At 39.7% G+C, this 12733-nt stretch overlaps 1 protein-coding gene across 1 annotated transcript in view; it reads right to left on the bottom strand.

The window, feature by feature from the left end:
* Window positions 1–12733, bottom strand: part of sntb1 (syntrophin, basic 1) — a 36484-nt gene that overhangs the window by 22225 nt on the left and 1526 nt on the right. The window lies entirely within an intron of this gene.

Genomic DNA, 12733 nt, shown 5'->3' with positions numbered 1-12733 from the left:
TCATCTCTAAAGATGACTATTGTCCACAGAGTTTTCTGATAAAGCAATACACGTTTTGCTCCACAGACAGCAGGAAGCTCAGTGGAAAAACAGTGATACATGTTCCTGTAATAATTAAGTGGCCCTCTGTGCTGCCACTTGATAACAGTAAATGTCAATATGCCATTTAACTGCGGTGGTTTTTGTCAACAAAATCAAGTGCCTCTTCAGCTCTCAATAATTTGTTGAAACGTATTGATTTGCCTCATCGTCTCTGTTGCTGCTGGCAGCTCTGGCACCACTGAGTCACTTCAAGATCCACGGCCGACGCCGCTGGGCTATCTGAGAAACGCCGAATCCAGGAAAACACACAGCTTTACTTGTACGAGTCATACTGATGCTCATTTTAAATTCCACATGTCCTCCTCTTTGAGAGGAGGAGAAAAGAAGGCTGGAACCATGTTACAGTGAAAGACAGAAATAGGGAGTCGGAGATAAAGTGGGTGCACAGATTGCTTTCTATGTCCTGAATACGCTAAATCCTTATTATGGCCTGGATGTCTAATTGGCATATCTCGCAGTACAGCTGCATATAATTGGCATATGGCTGGTGGCATTTGTAATCCAGCATGTGAACTATTCTTGGTAGAAGCACTATTGAGCACTACGGGATGGTATAACAAGCCTAACCTCCAACCTGTAAATTAGGGATGATAGGCTCATAACACAGAGGCTCATAACACAGAGGAGAAGACAGGGATGATGTAAGAGTGTCCTCAATGGACGTACAGATACGATGTGATCTAATTGCACAGTAGAATAACCCACACAGTCAGATCAGATTAAAACAGCTTGAAAAAAAAAAAAAAAAAAAAGGTTGATACTTTTGTTGAAATCAAAGGACTGAATAGATCAAATCCAGCGCAGTCAAATAAGGACAACCACTTCTGCTTTATGTTAAGTGTGTTAACTCGAAGGATATTAATAAAAAAGGGAAGAAGCAAAAGTCTGAAAGACTGAGACTGACTTTTGTGATTAGACAGCAGCACAGAGACCGTCTGCCTCATACTTTGTGTTGCAAACATCACAAATCTGCAGCAGAACATCAAATTCGTGACTTGTGGCGTTTTGCTGAAATTTTTCTGAGCATCTTAGTTCAGCCATTCCTGCACTGTGAGGATGCGTTTTGCTCCCTCTGCATTCCTTTAAATGTCAGTTTGAAAGTTTAGACTTGGTATTTGGACTCAGGCTAAAAAAACAAAAACAAAACACATATATAATCACACCTTTCTAATGGGCCTACCCACAGCACTGTGCCTAAATCATACATCCTTAAAAAATAACTGTGAAAGCATGTACACCACACAGAAACCACAAGACCTGCGGTTGATCAGCTAGGCGTCTTTTGCTCTGTGTCAGTTTCCGACGCTGGTAGAGAACGTGACTGTAAAGACAGCACGAAGCAAGATGAATCCATCTGCTGATTTTCAGACACAAACATGTGGCACAATCCTAACAACTTACCCGTTAATTTCACACCATACACAAAACCTTTATTATTATCTACCCAAACAGCTGATACCCTGGTTACAAATTTACAGTCCACTCTCTGAGCAGAAAAAAAAGACATGCCACCCATCTACTATAAAAACATAATGTTTAGTTGATGATTTGCTTGCAGTTAACATCTACAAAGAATCCCCATTCCTAGAAATAGAGCTTTAAGTGTTTCCAGTGGAGGGGAAAATAAAAAGGGGTACAGTCCGTGCAGTCATTACACTGTAAGTGTGTACATCTGTGTGCATTCCCTTGGGTCGTGTTTCTATCCCATTACAGCGCCAGCTCTGCGCAATAACCTCAATAGCTGGAGAAGAGCTTGAAAAGGATAGGGCTCATACTACTGGAGCCATGAGAGGAGTCTATGAGCCGGTTTGCTGTTACATAAGTCAAACTAAAGAGATTCAAACGAGAGGCTACACTTCCCTATCTATTTGATTTTATTTTCCACTTTCCAGCTCATCCTTGCTCACCCATGTGCAGATAAATCTTTTTTTATTATTATTATTATTATTAGTAGTAGTGGTGTGATTTCCATTCTCCGAGGTATTTTGCAGTTACAGCAGTCATTGATGCAGATGCCTCAATCCATCAAAACAGCTGTTCGACTCACCAGTGAAGTCATTGACTTCTTTTGATGATTCAAACGGTCTTCGCTTAATAGAAACTGTACACGATCCATTACTTACACATTTTTACAGCTGATGCACTCAATTTGTTCTTGACTGTTAGACCTTCACAATGAATACACAACGACAAACACACACTCTTCAGTCCGTCCCTCTTGACAAACACACACTCTGGTCTATAACATTAAGTGTAATTACTGTAGCTGTCTCATTGTCTCTTTTTTTATTTAATGGTCTTTAACGGTATTTAATGGGGTTTGAAGTCATTGCATTTACTACTATATGCTTCAAATGTACTTTCTGTTTTGTGAGAAAGTGCATCAAAGGAGAGAAAAAAAAACACTCATTAAAGCTGCGGAAGTGAAAGTAGACTGGTAAAAGCTGGAAAGAGGCCAAACCAGACTAAAGAGGTAGAAAAAAAAAAGAGACGCTCCTCTGACTGTAGAATTGGGCCTTTTCCTCTTGTACCTGGATACTACAGCAACACAAAAGGCCCTTACAAATCCACCCTCGAGGCACCTTTTTGTAAGATGTTGGCCAATATTTCAAAGATTCCAATACTACCTTAACCGAACAATGTGTAGCAACTAACAGCAGGTTAAAGAAACGTGAAATGTGCATAGGTATGCTTACTCACTGACCATGAACTGACACCAAGTTCAACACTTTTCTAATCAACTTTCTGAAGAGCATATTTATATAAAAGACACCTGAAAGGCATTTGCTAAAATGTCACATTTTAAAATACCGCCGATGATGTTACAACACAAGAGATGTAGTACTAACAGATTAAAGAGTACTTCTATATGTAATACTGAACTTAATGATTTAGTTATCGTGCTATAAATATGAGTTAACCTGTGGGGATAGGTTAATTGATTAATCTAAATTGCCCATAGGTGTGAATGCGGCAGTGAACGTGAGTGCGAATGGTTGTTTGTCTCTGTGTGTTAGCCCTGCGACAGACTGGCGACCTGTCCAGGGTGTACCCCGCCTCTCGCCCTATGACAGCTGGGATAGGCTCCAGCGCCCCCCGTGACCCTGAAAAGGATAAGCGAAAGCGAATGGATGGATGTAAATATGATATTTACTGCAGGAGTGAGGGAATTTGGCATAGTGTAGTCTGAGTGATGCACAGTAGAGAGTATGAAAGAAATAAGAAAGAGAAAGGAGCACAAAAGGAGCGCTCAAAGACTTATTTGCCCAAAAAAAAAGCAAATGTGCAGATGCAAATGCAGAGGATGTGGACACCACAGTGTGTGTTCAGGACACAAGAAACTTGCATTGAAATTACATTAAACATTAACCTGAATGTTAAAGATAACAAACCTACACCATTCGCACTCACAGGCAGGGATAGCTCAGTAGGTAGAGTGGTGGCCCCATGATCGGAAGGTCGGGGGTTCGACTCCACTGAACGGCTACCCTGAGGTACCCCTGAGCAAGGTACCGTCCCTACACACTGCTCCCCGGGCGCTGCACTGGTGGCTGCCCACTGCTTCACTGGGTGAATGGGTTAAATGCAGAGGAACTATTTCCCTATGGGGACTAACACGCACACTTTACTTTACTTTTAACTTTACTTACTTTTTACTTTCTTTACTTACTTTTTTTACTTACTTTACTTTTTACTTTACTTTACTTTACATTTAGCAGATATCATTATCAAAAATTTGAATTTACCTATAAAGCACTTCCCCTGAATTATGACAGCTAGCAACTTTAAAAAAAAACCAAAGCTTCAGAGGATGAAAGTGTGAGCAGGAGGATACAGTCACTTTGTGGGGTTACAAGTTTTGCATCATAAAGTTTGATCTTTCCAAACTCTTTTAGCTCAGATTCATGCATGCAGCTATCAAGTAAGGAGTGCAGTGAGTATTCAGCTTATTATTGTATAAAGGAAAACTGGTTAGCAATTCTAGGCTGATGTCTATAACATTGAGATGATGGAAGCTGTAGAAAACAAGAGAAATATGGTCACAGTTTAACTTCCATGCTTGAAGCGTAAAAACTAATAGAAATAACAGCTTCAAAATAGTGCCAGGTCACCTGCCGTAATCTCATGCATGCTTTCACTTTTCAAATACGACATTACTGCTGTGTTTAGACAAAAGACTTTGGCTATTTAAGAGGATTAAACGTATTACTGGGAGTTCTGTAGAGAGTACTGAAAGGACTACATTGACAAAAAGCCTATAAAAGATAATTAATACACAACTACCTCCCTTCAACAGCGCAAACAATAAAGCACAAAATAACTTGTGAAACCCTGACAACTTGTGCGGTAATGTTAACCACCCATTCAGCATGACCAAGGACTGGGCTTTCAGTTTGGTCTTGGCTCAGGAATCACCTCCACACACAGAGACAGTGAATCAGCTGAGGCTGAAAGATGTTCTTCCAGATGACACATTTTGTGCCATGACGTTTGGAAGAAGAAGACGACGACTCGGTGTGATTAAGGCCTCACTTTCCAGCTCTGAAGTGGAAACAGTGCAAATGACTTATATGCAGACTATGTCTTAAAACAGCAACACACGATTCCTCCAACATGTATTTCCTCAGATCCTGTTTTTACAGTGGTAGAAAATGATTTTGAAGACACTAAGACAATGGTAAAAATAAATAAATAAATGCATTTAAACTGGATTTGCAGGGGGGGGGGGGGGGGGGGGTCTATCAGAGACAGGATAAAAAACTTTCATCACAGGGCAAAGGTAACTGCGCATCTTTTTACTAATTTACAGATACTTGTTCATCTAAGGCAGGAGTTGACAGCCTTTACTATCAGAAAAACAATTTTTGAGACACTTTAACCAAATAAATCTATAAAACATGTTAACATGTCTCCCTTTAAAGCACTGTAGATACGAAGCAACGCAGGTAAGTATGAGTCCCATCTGTTTTGGTGTAATTTAGTCAAATTTAAAGTGCTGAGTTTAGATTGACAATGAATAAAATACAATCCCAATAAGATCCCAGTAGCTTAAAAATTCAATTAAATTTTGAACAAACTCCAGCAAGAGCACACCAATACACCGACAGTGTTGGGAGTGAAAGCAAAGTTAAAACAAGTTTGTTCACAGGCTGTTAAATTGAAGGCTTTTCTCTGCAGCATTTAGTTTTGGGGGGATTTGGAATCCATAGGTAGGGGGACTCAAAAATAGTCACACAGGCTAGACATATGTATAGGATACACATCCTGCTCTGTCACTTCAACCCTTTTGCTGTCCTTCACTGCATTCATGAATCTTCTCTGTTGTCTTCCTCTTTTCTTCCATTGTACGATATATGCACTCTCTCTATTTCAGGTAGTTTCACTACTACCAATTAAGAATAGCTTGAAGCAATATTTGATAGAAAATTTAAATAATACAATAAACAACCGTTAATTAGTATCGTATTACTGTTCATACAATTTTTTTGGATCCACTAGAGAGCTGCATGAGGCTCAGGAGCCAAATGTTTGAGACGCCCACTGCCACCGCATAGCAGTGGTCAAAGTGCAGGATTTCCCCTTAAACTGTTCTAATACTCACATAAACAGTACAACAACTCTAAAGAGAGCCTTTATCTAAAAATCGACAAATATTGTTTGCCGGTAAATTAACTTTCCATTACTCACTAAAGCGACACATATGACAAATATTTCATTAACAGGAATCTCTAAATTAGAGCTGTATTCTACATTTTCCCCCGTTTCCACAAATGGCAACACAAACAAGTAGACCTACTAAAAACCAAAACCACAGACTGAGCAGATGGTGGGTTTGACAAAAGCCTACTGCCTCATACGTTCAACAGAAGTCTGCGATGCTGCATGACTAAGAGACTCTAACATGTGTCATTTTTGTTCACTCCTTTAAAAATCCTAATGTAAGGACTAAATTGATGTGCTTCTTCTCCACTATAATAAAAAAAAAAACTATTTTGTCCTCACAATCACAAGGAAACTAGGCTAAAATAAACATAATGCACATAAACACAATGATTAAACCTGAAGAAAAAAAGTTTTTGTGTTTTTTTCCAAACAAAAACAGCCGGAAAAACAGATGAGTGTCAGCGCCGGGTCGCTGCTTTTGTTTTGTCTCTATAAAACACTCGCACAGGAGAGGAATGAATGATTCAATCTATTATCTCCACCGCCACAACCACGAGTACAACGCCACAGTTGCTGTTATTATCATCACAGTCATCCGCTCTGAGTCAGCCTCCACAAGCTGTATTGAAGGAGATGATATTTTCTCTAATGACATAAACAGTCAGCTGGTAGACACGCTGACTCGCGCTCTTCTCTTTCCACACACACTCAGCCATATATCGACTCTCACTCGTCTAGACAACAACGCTGATGATTTAAATTGATGGCACGCACGAATGCACACAAACAGGCAGATGCTCATTCAGACACGCACGCTGCATCACACTGCTGACAGCAGCACGCACACATGCACGCACACACACTTCCAGATGTCAGGTGATGACAGCTTTGGCTTGTTAAAGGCTCAACAGGAGAGCTTACAGGACACCGACTCATTTCCCGTGGCTGAAGTGAAGTGTGGCAGGTGTTCTATTGTTTTCTGACTTTTTATTCTTAACATGCTCTGCTTCCAATGGGAAGGTTGCCAATATTTGTTTGCATGCACTCAGCTGCGTGCAATGGTTCCGTCAGTAAATATACTATTAATTAAAATACAAAAAAATACTACCAATTAAACTTGTTAAATAGGAGTTGTGTGTCTTTATGGTGCCCTTATGTAACCCATTATCTGCATTTATTTAGATAATAATGTTTTTGTAGGGTGAACAGTTGGTCCTCAACTTAAGAAAACAAACACTTTTTACTTGTGCTGCATTCATTTAACACAAGTACCGTGTGTATAAAATCTCTTTTGAGGTTCTCCTTTTCAAACAATCAGCCAAAAAAAATGAAGTTTTCTCCACAGACTGTATTTTAAAAGATGAACAAAAGGAAGGAACAGATCAAGGGGAGTACCAGAGGACACTGCGTACCTCTGTGGTAGTGGCGTATTAATCATAAAGTAGCCATAGCCTCAACCATACCCTGCTTTACTGTTTGTTTTACTCACAAAGAGATAGTTTGTTCACAGAGTACAAACAGCTTCAACTAACAAAATATTCATGAATCCTGGGTTTGTGCACATGCACTGCGGACTTCTATGCAAGCTGACTTATTTTGCAACCAGTGTGCCACTGGTTGCAAAATAAGTCAGCACATTCAGGGGGAAAACAGAAGTGAAATGTGTGAATCAAACACCGGGGCAGCCACTTTCTAAATTAAGATCTGCACCTATTTGCATAGGACTTGTTTTGATCTGACGAAAATTCACTGATCCGTTTTAATCAGGAACTGCATTTTTGGCTACAAACAAAGCACTTTGAAAAAATACTAAGCATTATTTGCTCAAGTGCAGAATATAAATATTGTGCTTGCCAGACTAGAATTTATGCTTCTCCAAACAAGGTGACAGGCAAGAGTGAATTAAAAAAAAACATTAATCGATGTTGATGACCAGTTGTAATAAACGACTGATCTACAGGGAAGATTTTCCCCAAACTGTCCCAATTTAGTAGAAACTGACCTGTCTCTCTACATGCACTCGTGTTTCTTAGACTGAGGTTCTGCCCACTGCACTGCAGTGGGTAATAAGACTTGTTAGAGAAGATGTAAATGTTCCTTATAAGCTACTTGAAATGCTCAGCCTGGTGGATAAACTGAAGCCAGACACTGGATGATGCTACAAAGATGAATTGAGGGATCACTGTAGCTGCAGGGACACTACTGATATGTTAGGCAAGCTTTATGATGAAATACACAGTTTAATGTTACCTGCTAGTTCAAGTCAAAATGACTGCTCTATTAGCCATGTAGTCAGGTGTTGATTAATATCAGGTTAAAGCTGTTAAAGGGTGAACAGGAAATGCATCAGGATAAAGGAGTTTATATTTATTACATCAAGATCTCCCATTAAAAAAAGACAAAACCTAAAAAAAAGAAATACCACATAGACAAACCAGAGGATAAAAATTAAGGAGCGAACAGAACAATTATTCTAAGACTCTTTATACCTCTAGTAATTACAGTTGTGGTCAGAAGTTTACATACACTCATCACAAACATGTCATTTTTGGCTTTTAATGACTTCTTTGAACTATTTTTTCAGGTTGGAATGATTATATAACATGTATCTTTAATGACTTTAAAAACATGAATTGGGTGCACAACGTTGAATTTATGACATGTAAATCGACTGGTTTCCTTGCATGGACCAAGCTTTAAAGCCAGTTCTGAAATGTTCAATAGGGTTGGGGTCGATGCTATGCGAAGGCCATTCCAGAAGCTTAATGTTGGCCTGCTTTATCCTTTCCAAAAACCAGTTTTGATGTGTGTTTGGAATCTTTGTCCTACCCAGTTGTGTCCATGTTTCAACCATCTAGCTGCTAATTTAAGGTGAAGCTTAAGAATTTCACCTTAAATTATTTATTATTTCACTATATCAAATGTGCAGTAACAGCAGCAAAAACAGTGCATGATGCTACCAACACCATGCACGACAGCTTGTACAGTATTCTTAGATTACTGTACAAGCTAAATGTACAAGCATAGCTCTTGTCATTGAGGCCAAACAGCTCAATATTAGTTTCCTCTGATCATAAAAATATTGATTTTGATTTTTCCATGATGATATGAACTGTGATAGTGATAGTGTAAAATTTGTTTCGCTTGTGGACAGTGCAACTGGTGTCCCAGCAGCTCACAGTTCATGGCAGGCTGGTTGGTTCCTGGGTTTTCTCCTCTCACCTGAGGCTGACAGTTTGGGTCTTCTTCCAGACCTCTACAATTCTCCTTAGATCTTCACTCTGTTTCTTGGTCTTTTGCACTGTTCTGAGTATTGGTCAGTCCAATGAGCGCTGTCAAAAAGAGACTACTGGTTGTAGTCAACCATGATCACAAACAAGAAATTAATAAGCCTTGTCAAGTTAGACGACCTTCGGCACCACTAATTAAAAGATTTAAGTATATGTAAATATACATTCATGCCCATGATGAGTGGATGGAAGCTTCTGAGAATTGTTTAACTGTTATTAAGTCATTTTTAAACATCTCAAAGTGTTGGCAGCTTCTAAAAGAGTCAAGTTAATAGAACATCCTATTGCTCTGAGGTCAGTGAAAAGTCAATTTAGATTGTTATTTATAATGGCACTTTTATAGTCTTGCTGATCCCTTAAGACACTTTTACACTACAAGCCACACTAAGCCCTTCCCACAGATGTTCACACAGCTCTTTATCACACACACATGCACACAATAACACCAGTGGATGCATTGTGGAGCAATTTGGGGTTAAGTATCCTGCCATAGGACACTTTGATATATAGATCAGAGGAACCAGGCATCGCACCAGCAACCTAGTTACATAATTACTCCAATTTACATCTTAGCTGTAATCTGACATCAGGAGTAATATATTTATCCTTAATTTCACTTGATGACTCATCACATGAATACTTAAATTAATACATATATGTCTTAAAATAAATAATCTGTTTTGCCACCTACCATCTATTATAGGGTTAAACTATTCCGTTATATTTACAGAGACGAGTGAATTGAGGTGTTTTTCTCCAAAAGAATTCTTCTCATGTCTTTTCATCTTAAGCATCTTAAGCTGAGGCATGAATCAACTTTAACACCCACATGATTGGACTGAAGTGTCAATCATCACTGCATAAAAACATTTAACAAAAAGAAAACATAAGAAAGAAAACAAAGAACACAGTACAGGGACCATAAAATTCTTATTGTAGTTAACGTTGAGAGGTAAAAGGGTTCACATCCGTGATGTTGCCACGCAGGGTATTTCAGAGGTTTTCTATAGAGCCCTGATGATGCGAGAGGAGGCAGATTAAGACCTATGTTTGCTGACGGAGGGCACGGGAGAATCCCTAAGTGTCATGTAAGGGCTCAGTGCACTTCAAGCAAACTGTCTGATAAAATGTGACATCCGATCACGTCTAAAAGCAAAAGTGTTGGAGAAGAGTCAAGTGAAGGGAGGTTTATTTAGAAAGCACATTTACAGCGGTAGACAAATAAATAACGCAAGACCGAAAAAACAAACACTTGCCATCCAGCACCCCACTGGTTCAAATCTGTGGAAGGACTCTGTGTCTGTTTGCGGTCTTTATCTGTACAACATGAATCATTCAAACGGGTAAACAGTGTTCCCTCAAAGGCATTCATGGTATTCCACTCAGTGTTGTTAAAGTGAACAAAAAAGAAGCTTGTGAACATGAACCCTGCCTTCTTTCTCACCTCTGCACACCTGTCCATTAGCTCTTTTGCAGAAGACATTTTGATGTGTTGCACTGGCACAAGTAAAAGGTGTAAACAATAAAAATAATGAATGGTAAATTCCATGTAGCCGCCTGTTTCAGGGCCCTGGTATTTCTCATGCAGCTATAATTACATATAGGATTATTTTTCTTATGCTCTGCTTTTCTTGCTGTGACATGTCAAAATGTCTTCTGTGAACACAGCGCGCTACAAACCAAAACTCTGGCCTTTATCATGGTGACCTGCCGCAAGCGGTTATTTAAAGGTGACCAATTAAACTGCGTTCTAAGCTGATCTCGTTTGCAAACAATCTTGAGTGCAAACATCCAGCTGCACTGCACAGCAAAGGCAGACACTCCAAGTTTAAAGTGTAAAATTAGTGTAAAATTTGTTTCACTTGTGGACAGTGCAACTGCTGTTTCAGCAGCTTACAGTTCATGGCAGGTTTGGTGGTTCCTGGGTTTTCTCCTCTCATCTGAGGCTGACAGTTTGGGTCTTCTTCCAGACCTTGGCAAAGTGGTGACAGATCTGAAACTTGTATTTACATACAACTGCTTGAAGTTTTTAAATGTCTCCAAGAAACCTTCCAAATTTGTGTAAATCTACAATTCTCCTTCTTAGATCTTCACTCAGTTTCTTGGATGTTACCACTGTTCTGAGTACTGGTCAGTTCAATGAGCGCTGTCAAAGAGAGACTACTGGTTGTAATCATGATCACAAACAAGAAATAATAGGCCTTGGCCTTGTCAAATTACCGATAACGGTGACAGATTAGTGTTCTAAGTGGACCTCGTCTGCAAACAATCTTGAGTGCAAACATCCAGCTGCACAGCACAAGGCAGACACTCCAAAAATAAAATTCTGTGGCACAAACTTCGACGATTGTCTCTAAAGGTGCCATTTGTTGATCGGTCCTTCAACAGACCACCATAACATTACCGGTTGCGGTTGCTAGGAGTTTTGTGGTGCAGAGCCTTTACTGATCTCCTTATAGAGATTCCCATTTGGTTTGTCTGACTGCATACTGAGCAAAGAACAGAGCCTACCGAGAGTCTCTGAGGACTCTTTAACTAAAGCAGGAGGCTTTCTGACATCAGGGCTTGTTCTCAGTGGGTCAAACTGCTGCCCTCTCACAGCTGTGTGAAGCGGAGGGAAGTAGCTGCTGCCTATTTTCAGACATATCTGTCCTTCGTAATGAGTTTCCAAGATGCCTTGTCTGTGCTTTAGTAAAGGATACACAGATTACAAACATCCACGTACAAATCCTTTGCACATTTGCAGACAAATTGCACCAGCACACTCTATTCCCACGGGACAGGTACGATCTCCTAAAAGACACATCAGATGTTTTGTCTTGATCTCTTTCCTCATATGATACAGTCTGCCTCTCTCAAATCTTTTCAAGGTGGCTCCCACTCAAGAATAAAATAAAATGGTGCTGATATTTAGGTTTGACATATCACTATTCATTCGATTTTACTTTACATTTGACTAATTGATGCCATTTTGTTGTGCAACACCTTCATGTGTTACCCAATTTCTCACGTGCAAATTATCTCTCTTAAATAGCAGTTACTGTGAAAATACTAACCCTCACAGTAATCTTTATTTCAGCCTCTTTAAACCTCTTGTTAACTGTCCTTCTGTTTCAGTCTCTCATCCACTCAGTCTCCCATTAAATGCTCTTATACCCCCTCATTTTTCTCTCTCTTCACCTTCCTCTGCTCCGATCTCCTCTGCCCTTCTTTCAGATCGTGATACAGTTTTCAGCTGGGACCAGCATGTCCCCATGAGGAGTGTGATCACCGTGTTTGTGTATCTGAGATGAGAGAGAGTCGTGTGCACATGTGTATGGGAGAGAGAGAGAGAGACACTTTGTTCTCATTGTCTTGGGTCCAAGAGTCCTCTTAGGGACAGGAATGAAAGAACTGAGAAGTAGGCACTTATGTGCAACAGTTTCCTGTATGAAGGAATGCGTGTGCGTGTGTGTGTGTGTAGTAAAATGGTCTTCACCTTTCTCAGTGTGGCTACCCACAGCCTAATCTTGATCTACATCTTGATATTTTAGCTGAAAGCAACTGTAAAAAAAAATGAACAGGCTGCACATTTGAGGAAGCAAAAAAGGCCAGAGGAAGGGAAAAGATATGAGTTTGATGTTGCATGATTGTCCCATGGCACATCTAGTTGCATAATACCTATTTCCTTAATCTCA

Source organism: Aulonocara sp. 'chitande type north' Nkhata Bay, linkage group LG11 (genome assembly GCF_057382095.1).
Source record: "Aulonocara sp. 'chitande type north' Nkhata Bay isolate Kocher_YH1m ecotype deep benthic linkage group LG11, A_spYH_male_GT1.1, whole genome shotgun sequence".
Classification (NCBI taxonomy): domain Eukaryota; kingdom Metazoa; phylum Chordata; class Actinopteri; order Cichliformes; family Cichlidae; genus Aulonocara; species Aulonocara sp. 'chitande type north' Nkhata Bay.
The sequence above is the reverse complement of the archived record's forward strand: the minus strand, read 5'-3'. Positions and strand labels throughout refer to the sequence as shown.